The sequence below is a fragment of the Taeniopygia guttata genome, chromosome 3, assembly GCF_048771995.1.
Source record: "Taeniopygia guttata chromosome 3, bTaeGut7.mat, whole genome shotgun sequence".
Lineage (NCBI taxonomy): Eukaryota > Metazoa > Chordata > Aves > Passeriformes > Estrildidae > Taeniopygia > Taeniopygia guttata.
Window position 1 is genome coordinate 22,024,834 of NC_133027.1, and position 10,746 is coordinate 22,035,579.

General features: G+C 36.9%; 1 protein-coding gene across 35 annotated transcripts in view; it reads left to right on the forward strand.

The window, feature by feature from the left end:
* DLGAP2 (DLG associated protein 2) overlaps positions 1–10,746 on the forward strand; it is a 447,444-nt gene that overhangs the window by 114,490 nt on the left and 322,208 nt on the right. The gene's annotated exons all lie outside the window — the stretch shown is intronic.

The window sequence follows — 10,746 nt, forward strand, 5'->3', positions numbered from 1 at the left end:
ATTTGGACTTTGGCGGGCTTTGCTGAAGCTCCTGCATTTTTGCTCAAGTGCTATTGAAAAAGTGCAATTTATCAAAAAAAGTAGCCTAACTCTTGGCTTGATTCAACAATTCTGGGTCTTTATCTCCAGCTTTAGCATATAAGATGGACCCTGAATTAGTATAGATCATGTTGTATTCTGTGTTAACAAAATGAATCAGGCTTCTTTTAATTCATATACTATACCCCCTAAGAAATAGAAATGAAAACATACAGTAAAAATAATAGTTAAAAATTGAAACATTACTTGACTTCCTTTCCCCCCCCCCCCCCCCCACTTTCATTACGACTGTATGCATAGAAAAGTTATTGAGATAACACAGGCATAGAGCAATCCTGTTATATGATGCAAACAGCAGAAGGGTATTCAATTAGTTGTTTGGTTTTGGTTTTTTTTTTTTTTTTTTGAGCTAGTCCACCTTATGATCACTTCACTTGTTCTGTATTTTTCCAAAGAGAAGTCTTTTAGCATTAGTTAAACAGTCAGAAATTATCTTGTACATATGCAACTATATTGCAACCCCAATCGGTGAGGGTAAGGAAATAAGTGTAAGATAGAAAAGAAGAAGAGCAGCAGATGATTGTGGTGAAATATTTTATGTGCATTTGGTTGGGATCCTTTTAACAAGATGTTTTACATCTAGCTCAGGACACTGAGTCAGACATCCAGAAAAGGGAAAATTTGAATTCACTGGGGTGATATAAAACAAAATTTTCCTTTTCCTCCTACTCTAGTAAATGCTATCATGGCAAATAAGCTTTGAGAGAATCACTTTGATTTGTGAAATACTTTTCTCCAAAGGCTGCATTTTTAAAGCTATTTCCAAATAAGCTTGTGCTTCCCAGAAGCAGCAGAAGTATTTCATGTTCTAGAAAGATTTAAAACACATTTATGTATGCCTTCCTTCACACATTACCTGCAATGACATGAAAACATGGTGTGTGTGTTTATACATGTATGTATGTGTGTATACATGTATGTATGTGTGCATATATAATGCCAAGAGGAAAAGCAAATGCTTTACAGAAATGTCTACTTAAATGTCTGCCTGAAAATGTATGCAGTACATTCTTTTTTAAATAGCCTCCTCCTGGTAGTACCTTCACTCAGATTCTCACCATTCCCATACAGTGTTCTGTAAATACCCTGTGAGAATGACTAGCAGGGAGGATGATCTTGCATAACAGGCAGCTGACTAATTTAGACCAGGAACATTGATCTACAATGACTGAAATAGTCTCAATCTTGTTCCGTTTTCGACATTTGAAGTTTGTCATCACACCCATGGATACTTGTGTAGCTCAGTCACCGGAAGTCACTGCTCATGTATTTTACCATTTTCAGGTAGAGCAAGAGAGGGCTAAGCATTCCAAATACAAAAAAAAGTTACAATTTTTTGTGTCATATGTGTTCCTGACACAGAGAGGTCTATGTTAAATTTTTGTGAAATATTTCTTCCCTATCCACGTCTTTAACACGTACCATAACAGGCCCTCTTCTCCATCCTTCTCAGCATGCTACTTTTCCCTCCATATTTTTTTCACCTTTCTAAGCACTGTATCTTGACTTAAGCTTTTCTTCTCTTTTATCCATTTAGATAAATTCATGTTTTCATAAACAGACTGCTTTCAAAAACTTACTGCAATAATGAAAGTCTGAGGTCCATCTCTCACCTATATTTTCTTCAGTTTTGGACCACATCAGTAAAGCTGGGGATTGTGGCATATGTTTCGCAGGCACAGTAATTGAGTGTTTCTTTGGCCACCAATATCTTTGAGACATTGATTTAAATCAGTGCTGGACACTGCAAAGCCAAACACCGCAAAGAGGCAGGACTTGTTTGAGGGCTGGACTGTTCTGGGTCTGAAGCCAAGGGATGAAGCTGAGCTTGCAAGGTGGGAATGTCTTTGAGTGTAAGTCATTGCTACTCACTAGAGCCTCTTGGAGGTTAGCTCTGATGTTTCCTTTTGATTGATATTCAACTCTTCCCATTGATGTTGGTACATAATCAGAGCCATTGTATGTATATGTGTTTGCAAACATATATGAGGGTCCACTGGGGTTCTCCTTCAACTCCAGTGAGCTTTTTCTCCATCCATGCTCTTGCACTTCTCTTAGAAGAGACCTTAAAGGACTTCCAATGGGCTATTATGCATGTGCTACATAAATAGGCATACATCTTATAGTCTTTGCTACCACAAAGATATGAGTCATACCTGCAAGTAATTTTGTTTTGAGTAACAGCAAACTGGATCTGAATTCCTAAAGCAGGCAGAAGTCAGGGAAGAAATTACTGTGTAGTTTGCTAGTTTTAGTTTCAGCAATGAATGCTTTATTAAATATATGTTCTTAAAAGAAACCCAAAATCTAACCTAGAACTGTAAAATATATTGCTTTTGCATTTGTCCATTTAGATTTTTATTCGTATTGCAAAAATACATCTAAAATGAGTAAAACACAGAAAATTAATAGGTTAAGAAATGAGCAGACATTTTTACAATTATTTTTTATAAGAAAAGCAGCATATTTTTTTTTCTCTCCCCTCATTCTCCAATGTATCTTGCTTAGAATAATCAGCTCACCACTTTTAATCTTAACTACTTATACCTAACTTGGAGAATAATCATAATGGCAAAAGTAAACTAGTTTGAATCCAAATTTTCTTCCTCACTAACAAACACCAGAAGAAAGTAATGGGTAAAATTTAGGACACTATTGTATAATAAATGAGTAATCAGGGAAAATGTAATGCATAGACAACAGTTGCTCCTTGCTGTGCTGTTGCTCAGATACACAGCCTGTCTGAATATAAACATACCGATTTATAAAAAGTGCAGATTTGGTGATACATACCCCACAAGCCTGAAAGCAGTGAATGAGAAGAATCATATTCATATAACTGGTTGCTGCCTATTTGAAAAAGCCCTTTTAGGCATACAGTAGTGTACAGTGGAGTTAAGCTTGTAAAATTACATTGCAATACATGTTTTGACCTGTGACTGGGAGAAAAGGGCTTTCAGAGACATCTACTCAAAGGCTTTTTTTTTTTTTCTTTTTTTTTTTTTTTTTTTTTTTTGTATTTCTTGATCAGTGCAGAAGAAACTCATGGAAACTTTTCCATGAGAATAGCCTGGCACAGAGTCCAGAACGTAGCAATAGAGAGGATGAAGTTAGACTTGCTTATAATTTTTAAAGTGTGTGATTTGATGCTCCTAGGTTCTTTATCAGTGTTAATACATGGTTGCAGATATTTACTGATGGACAGAAAAGAATAGCTTCATCTTTTTTCAACAGAGAAGGCCTTTGCAACACAAAAAATTATAAATTCTTTTTAATAATCTCATTATTTTTTGAAACATTTCTTTAACTTCATATTAACTACTGGTGCTCTGTTTGATACTGAATATAAATGTGCTTATCAAGATATTTGTGAGACATACTCTCTATTTCTTATGAGACACAAGTAGTAAAGGAGTGCAGGAACCCTTTGCCTATGGGAGCCATCAGAATTCTTGCCATCAGAATGCCACAGAAGCCTTCAATCTGTGTCATTTTATGCATGCTGCATCAATCTGGCAGGGTAGTATGGGAGACCATTCAAGCTGAGAGGTGGATTTCAGGGAAAGCTTGGCTTTATTTTCAGCTGCTCAGCCTTTGCAGAAGGTGAGGTGGATGGAGGTCGCTCCCTCCTGCTGGACATCCCTGCCAAGAGAACAGCAACTCGGAGTGCTATTTTGAGTGGATTTTGACTTGTGGAGAAAGGTATTTCAGTGGCAGCGATGCCAATTCCCCAGCTCGGGGGATATTTGCCTCTAGATGGAGCCGTCCACTCGCGTTACAGCGGCTCTGGCTGCAGCAGTCCCAAAGGTGCAGTGCTGCTGCAAGGCTGCTCGGCAGAGCCCTACAGCCACGCAGCTCTCCCTGTTCGCAGAGCTGTATCCCTGCTCCCATCCCTGGCTGTTTTCCTGTGGGCTTTCTCTCGTCTCTCTTCTTGTTCACCCCCTGCAGCTCACTCTGTGTCTTGGCATCTTCCAGGCCTAGAGAAGTCACTTGTTCCTCATCGTCATTTTCTCCTTAAATCTGGCAGCCAGCTGTGTTCTGTAAGATAGTAACTTTTTCAAAGCTGTGTTTTCTTTATACTGTGTACTCATTTGCTGTGATTGTGAATCTGCACTTTATTTGTCTGTGCTTTAGGTAAAGTCAGGGCATGTCTCCTTATGTTCGCACCTTGGAATGATTTCTAAAGAATAATTTCTATCTTTACAGGTAATTTGATCCTCGACTTGAATTATTTCAATCTGAGCAAGATCTGCCCTTGTTTTAAATACTGTCCCATTATAAATCACCTTGTCTGTGAATTAAGATGTTCTGCCATAGCTTGTAATGCTGCAGCTGAACTCCAATATAAAGCCATATTTAGAGCTGATTTCTTGGTTCCCAAGAAGCTGGGGCTGTGAATTTTCATTGTTCTGGGTATAAGTGCTCCCAAAGAGAACAAAATGTGTTTCTGTGCCAATCAGGTTGTAACATATTTTAAGCAGCATGATGTGACATAGTTAATAGTATACAGAGTTCACTTTATTTTTTAGCATTTCTCCCAGGGATAAGACAGGAGCACAAGTAAGTAAGCAGGCATAACAGAAAACAACTTAAATGTCAGAGTAGCACTCTACCAATAAATATCAACCTTTTGCCGTACTCTCCTTGCGTAAATTTTATAAGCTCCCCCTAAACTGTTTCTGGTTCTGTCAAAATCTGGATGCATGTGCATTTACTAAGGCTTCATCAGAAGTAAAACCTTTATCACATTCTCATTTACATTGAAAAATTTTGAGTGGAGAATTGTTCAGTATTTTCAATGACTTATATAGAAATTGCTGACTATTTTAAGCCAACAGCTGAATTCTTTGAACTTCTAGGAAGTACTGTCCCTCTTCTTTAGTGTATCTAGGTGTCATACATGGAAATTATACATGAAAAAGTGACCATTTCTGATTTTTTTTTGGTGTGACATTTAATGCAGTAGCAAGAGTTTGTTATTATGAAAGTGAAGGATTACAGGGACAAGGTCTATTTTCCAGTCTGGTTTAAGAAGCTAATGATGTGATAGGCAGTATTCTGAGTTCTTACAAGTTGGACATTTGGTCTGAAAGGTCAAGAGCAATTTTCATATCTACTTTTTAAGAAAGTATTTATGACTTTGGAAAAGTTCAGTCTGTGAGTACTGGGGGTCTTGTTTGACTCTTTGGGCCTGGCAATGCTGGAAGAGATGCTGTAGATTTGGGTGTTGAGGGGATTATATCTCCTACCTCAGCAGCAGGAATAAGCCTCTGCTGGCACTGCTTCGCTATAAACCACAGCTGAGTTCGGTGTCATTCCTGCTGAAGGTGTCAAGTGTTTTACCTGCATGTCCTGTATGCAGTGAGCACCCTGCTCTTTCTGAAAAAGGGTTCTCAGTGAAAAGACCTCATTGAGTATTGAAGAGTAATATTAAGAACTTTCACCTAAAGGGAACATCAGCAAAATCACATATAGGAAAAATAAAGGGAAGTAACTGAACTGATAAAGAATATATTAATCTGTCAAACATGTCACAGTAAAAGCAACTAGCTGTAAGGAGGTAGTTGAGGTGAAAAGAAAAAATAGGCTTACTTGTATGTAGGAGAATTGACAATGGTGGTTCAGGGAGGTTTTCAAAATAACAGGCAACACCAGGGAATAAAATCATTCAGTGTGCTTGGAAGGGACTTAAGTAGAAAGCTAACTGAAGTAAAAAGATAAAACTAAGAAATATTTTAAATGACTGTTGAGCATGCAGCCACTGGATACAATTTTAAAGAGCTTCGTATACTGAGTGACTGTGAGGTCAGGAAATATTACAGGCTCTAGCTAGTTTGACATTTATATAAGAATACTGAAAGAAAGAATCATGCTGATTGCTGTAAGATAAAACAAAGCAAAAAAAAAAAAGAGAAACAACCCAAAATTCGTTTTACATATAGCTGTTTCTTATTACAATGGATAGGGAATCTAACCACAGAAGATGAACTTTTAATTTTCTTATATTGGAAAGATATACAATAATACTAAGGACAATAATCTGAATTTGGCTTGCTAAATCTCCAGCTAATCTCCAGTAGTGCCTTTTTTTCTGGCATCCTGTGCAGTGCTTTCTGGGTTTTGGCTTTGCACTGGCCAATATCAGACAGCTGTTCCACACACGCTGCTGAAGCTGGGACTCCACAAAGCATTCCCACCACAAGGTCCATCCTGCAATACTTTTTTTTATATTCAGATGTGGAATAATATGCCTCAGTTCAGAGTCTATACTTAAAAAGATAAAAGGAACACAGCTAAAAGGCTTATAAACCAAAGAGACTATTTTTTTTTTCTGAATAATTTTGGTGCATTTGGTGAATTTTAATGCTTATGGAAATGAAAGATCTTATTGGAGCAAAGAAAGTGTAGGCAGTAACCATAGTGACTTCTGCACGTATCAGCTTTTCCAGTGTGCTTCAGTTCTAGACTGCAAAATCCTGGATATGAAACATTGTGGGTGCTTACTGGGCAACCACGATGCAGGGTTGATGCAGGGGTGTTATCATCCTTTCATAAAAGACTGGAAACATGGGAACAAAAGTAATTTGCCAGGTTTCTCACTGAGGTCAAATCTAAATTATGAAAGCATCACAGGGTACCACTGTGAATATTAATGTTACTACTGATGGGTTTTTTTGCAGACTGGCAGGGTTAAATAATCTGTCAGGGCTATCTTCATCTTTGTCGTGTCATTTTCTGGCCCTCAGTCACCCTTAGAGAAAACCAGGTTTACAGACATACTGTAATATGCTTTCTTGAACTATTGCTGGATGATTTTACTTCTTCCTGCATTCCACTGTTAATGAGTACTCTTTCTCACATTGTCTTTCTGCAAGAAACAGAAAATTTATGAGAAATAATCTATAGAAAGGATATTTCTACTATGTTGTTTTCTATGGCTGAAATAACTATTTTTAGTAGACAGGCTAACCAGTAATTTCAATGCACATTTTCACTACCATAGCTTATGCTAGAAGCCTCAAACAAACAAAAAACAAAACAAAACAAAACAAAAAAACAAAACAAAACAAAACAAAATTAGAATTTGTAGTACATGTCAGCTTGGGAACTTTCCTTTAGAATGTAAGTAAGGTTCTCTAAAATGAAAATGTAGGCTGAGAGAGGAGGAAGGAGATTTAACTCCTCTTATATAAATTAATGTATATTTGAGTATTGAATATTGCAATACTGTATATAATTTCATTAAAGTATTCAATGTTTTTGTTTTTGGGTTTTTTTTTGTTTGTTTGTTAAAATGATGCAGTTTCCCTATCCTATATTATGAATATTTTTTTTCTTCAGGTAGGAAGCATTAAATAAAATGTATTTACTTTCTAAAATAAAACCAGATTCAACTATTTTCTAAAACAGACCTCATAAAGATTGTGATAAGTCAATGTATATTATTGATTATTTGGATATATGTAAATACATGCATCTGTCTACCTTCATTACTTTAAGCTAGCATGTAAGATTGAAAAGAATTTGTATCAAAATGTATTTTTAATACAAATCATGATATCCAGAGTACCCCATTTTCTCCCATTGTCACTATACTATGTTTTTCTGTCTAGCTCAGATTTGTCAGTAGGGAGAAGTCATATAAGTGCTATAGGTTTCTCTACCTTGGAAAAACTTGTCAGTCCTACATTGATACTTTAGAGTTTGACAAATCCAGGTTCTTGTCGAGCCATTACACATACTCGGTATGAAGTAGGGTCTCAGAACAAAGCTCTTCAAGAAGCTTTTGTGAAACAGGTACTAAGAAGCAGTCCTTGATTTGAAGTCCTCTCAATTTATTTAAACAAAACAAAAAGACTGTGTTTTCCTGGTTGTATTTCAAGTGAATGTGCCAAGACAGGTGTGTTTGTCTGAATGATTTTCTTATAATTCATTATTCCGGGATGCTCAAACCCAGCATTTAATAAAACTGAGCCCTATATTTTCTTCCCTAAGAGCTAAATCATTCCATCTCACTTAACTAATGTATCGATTGACTTTATCGAGTCCATAATAGTTCTGAGTTTATGAGCTGTGATGCTTGGAAATGGATTAGTGCCAGTGCCTCTGATGAGATATGGCCAAAAGACGACTGTTTTGTCTCTTGGCAACATGTGAAGTTATAGAATTTGACTTTGTTTCACCTTCAAAACAAAGCTTATCATCAGCCATAACAAGGACCTGAATATGATGTCAAACCCACATTTCAATTTGCAAAGGTCCAAACTCTGGTACTTTAGTTGTTGCAGCACAAGACTCAGTTAATATTGGGGTGACATAGTAGCCATATTTGCATCCTGGCAAAGCACAGAATATGTGAAGCAGAATTTTATTTATGCACCAAAGGATCTAGACTGTGTTGCTATATTTAGCAAATAATCAAGAAATATTACTGAGATCTTGCAGGCTTTTCCTCATGGCTGTGACTTGGAGACAGTGCTTCAGCTTGGAGCCTCACTGTGTGAGGTTCCTCCTTTGGGCTCTCCAGACCCTTTGAGAGCTTTTGAACGATCTGCAGATGCTGTCATGTCTCTCTCCACCTTTCCCAAAAATTTGTCCAGGGAGAACAGATGATTTAATATGAGATTTAACCTGATCACACTTTTGTCATCTTCAACTCCTTCCTCTTTAATCTATTTTTCCATGGTTTCTAGAATGATTTTTTAGAACAGCACCTTCAGTTTTGTCATAAAGTCTTCTGATCATCTTTCAAACACATCAGATATGTGTAAAATCAAAAACCAGATAGGAAAAGATCATTTTTTGTCTATATGAACTTAGAAAATTGGGAAGGAGGAAAAGGGGGAGGAAAGGAAAGGAACACAGGACCGCAAGTGAAGGAACTGTGTTTGACAAAGGACATAAAACAGAAAACAAAAAGACAGAAAAATTAAAGCCTGTTAGGTCAGAAAGCCTACACAAACATTCTCAGATTAGTGTTTTCTGAAGCAATGTTACTTGAGAAAAATTGGTAAAAATAATGGCCCTGTTATAAAGTTTGTCAGAATGAAACAGTGCGACGTTGAGAAAGTTCTTAGTTGCTCTAAGCTTAAACATACAGGGAGACCAGGTGGTTACTTTTTCTTTTTCATTGACAGTAATAATTTTGAGATACAAATTTCTTGAGTACATTCTGAACATTCTACTGCAAAGAAATGTCTGGAAGAGAAAAGGAAGGAAGGAAGGAAGGAAGGAAGGAAGGAAGGAAGGAAGGAAGGAAGGAAGGAAGGAAGGAAGGAAGGAAGGAAGGAAGGAAGGAAGGAAGGAAGGAAGGAAGGAAGGAAGGAAGGAAGGAAGGAAGGAAGGAAGGAAGGAAGGAAGGAAGGAAGGAAGGAAGGAAGGAAGGAAGGAAGGAAGGAAGGAAGGAAGGAAGGAAGGAAGGAAGGGAGGGAGGGAGGGAGGGAGGGAGGGAGGGAGGGAGGGAGGGAGGGAGGGAGGGAGGGAGGGAGGGAGGGAGGAAGGAAGGAGTATTTAAAGTCTCTAACTCAAGTTCTGTGGAGATGTTGGTAAGAAGAAAAAAATGCTATTTTTGAAGCAAACTCATTATTTTTAAAAGAAGGCATTAGTGCTATATTTTTTGTATATGGTCTTTCAAGATTGCCTTTCTCTTCGTTGTTGTTACAGCTGTTCTTCAACCCTTGCATTAAGAGGCAGCCAGATGTTTTTGCAGTCTTACCTCCAAATTAGTGAGGGATCATTGTTCACAAAGCTATTCTGCTGACAGATGCATCTTGCACGTTGATACTATCAAAATATGAAGAAATTCTGACATCCTAGCCTGCAAGAGCCCTCTCCTTTTCATGTCAATGGTATGGCTATACCATAGCTTTGCTGGTCAGTGTTAGTACTATTTTATAGCTTTGATCTTCAATGAAGAAAAGTCTCTCTATAGATCTTCTGTCTGCCAAAGGCAGTGTCACAATAGCTGTAATTTCTAGAGAATCCAGATCTGAAATTCTCCAGGAATTAGATTTAATTTTTTTGACTACAAGGATGGACCCAACCAAACATCTGACCTCTGGAAAATCTACCAGTCATTCTACAGTATCAAGGTCTATCGTAAAAGAGAGTATTTAGTTCCTGCTTATATCAAACAGTGTTTTGTAAAGACTTTAGAGTCATAAATGATTCAATGCAGCTGCCTTTCAAAGAAGTGGGGAGTTCATTTGAAAAGGAAATGACTTAGTAAAATGCACATTTTCACATAAAGAAATAAATTAGGCAGAACTTTTTATCCTTTTCTTCCTATTTCCCAAACAATTCTATTTCATTTAGAAGAGTCACTAGATGCAAACCATGATTGGCCCTTATCAATCAACAATTGTGCTAACCAGATTTTGGTTTTTTTTGTTTGTTTGTTTGTTTGTTTGTTTTTCTTTTTTTTTTTTCCAATCAGAACATGTCATTTTTTATTTGGTAGATTTTTTTTTTCACCTGTATTGCTAATGGAATGTGAAATTCAATCTTTCTTTTGGACACCAGCATTGCAACTGGTGGTATAAAATTGAACTTGTGAACAGAACTTCTTTATGATTGTTTTAGGCATTAAGTAATAATTTACAGTGATTATTATCATTAAGAATTTATTTAGCTGTGATACCTGTAACT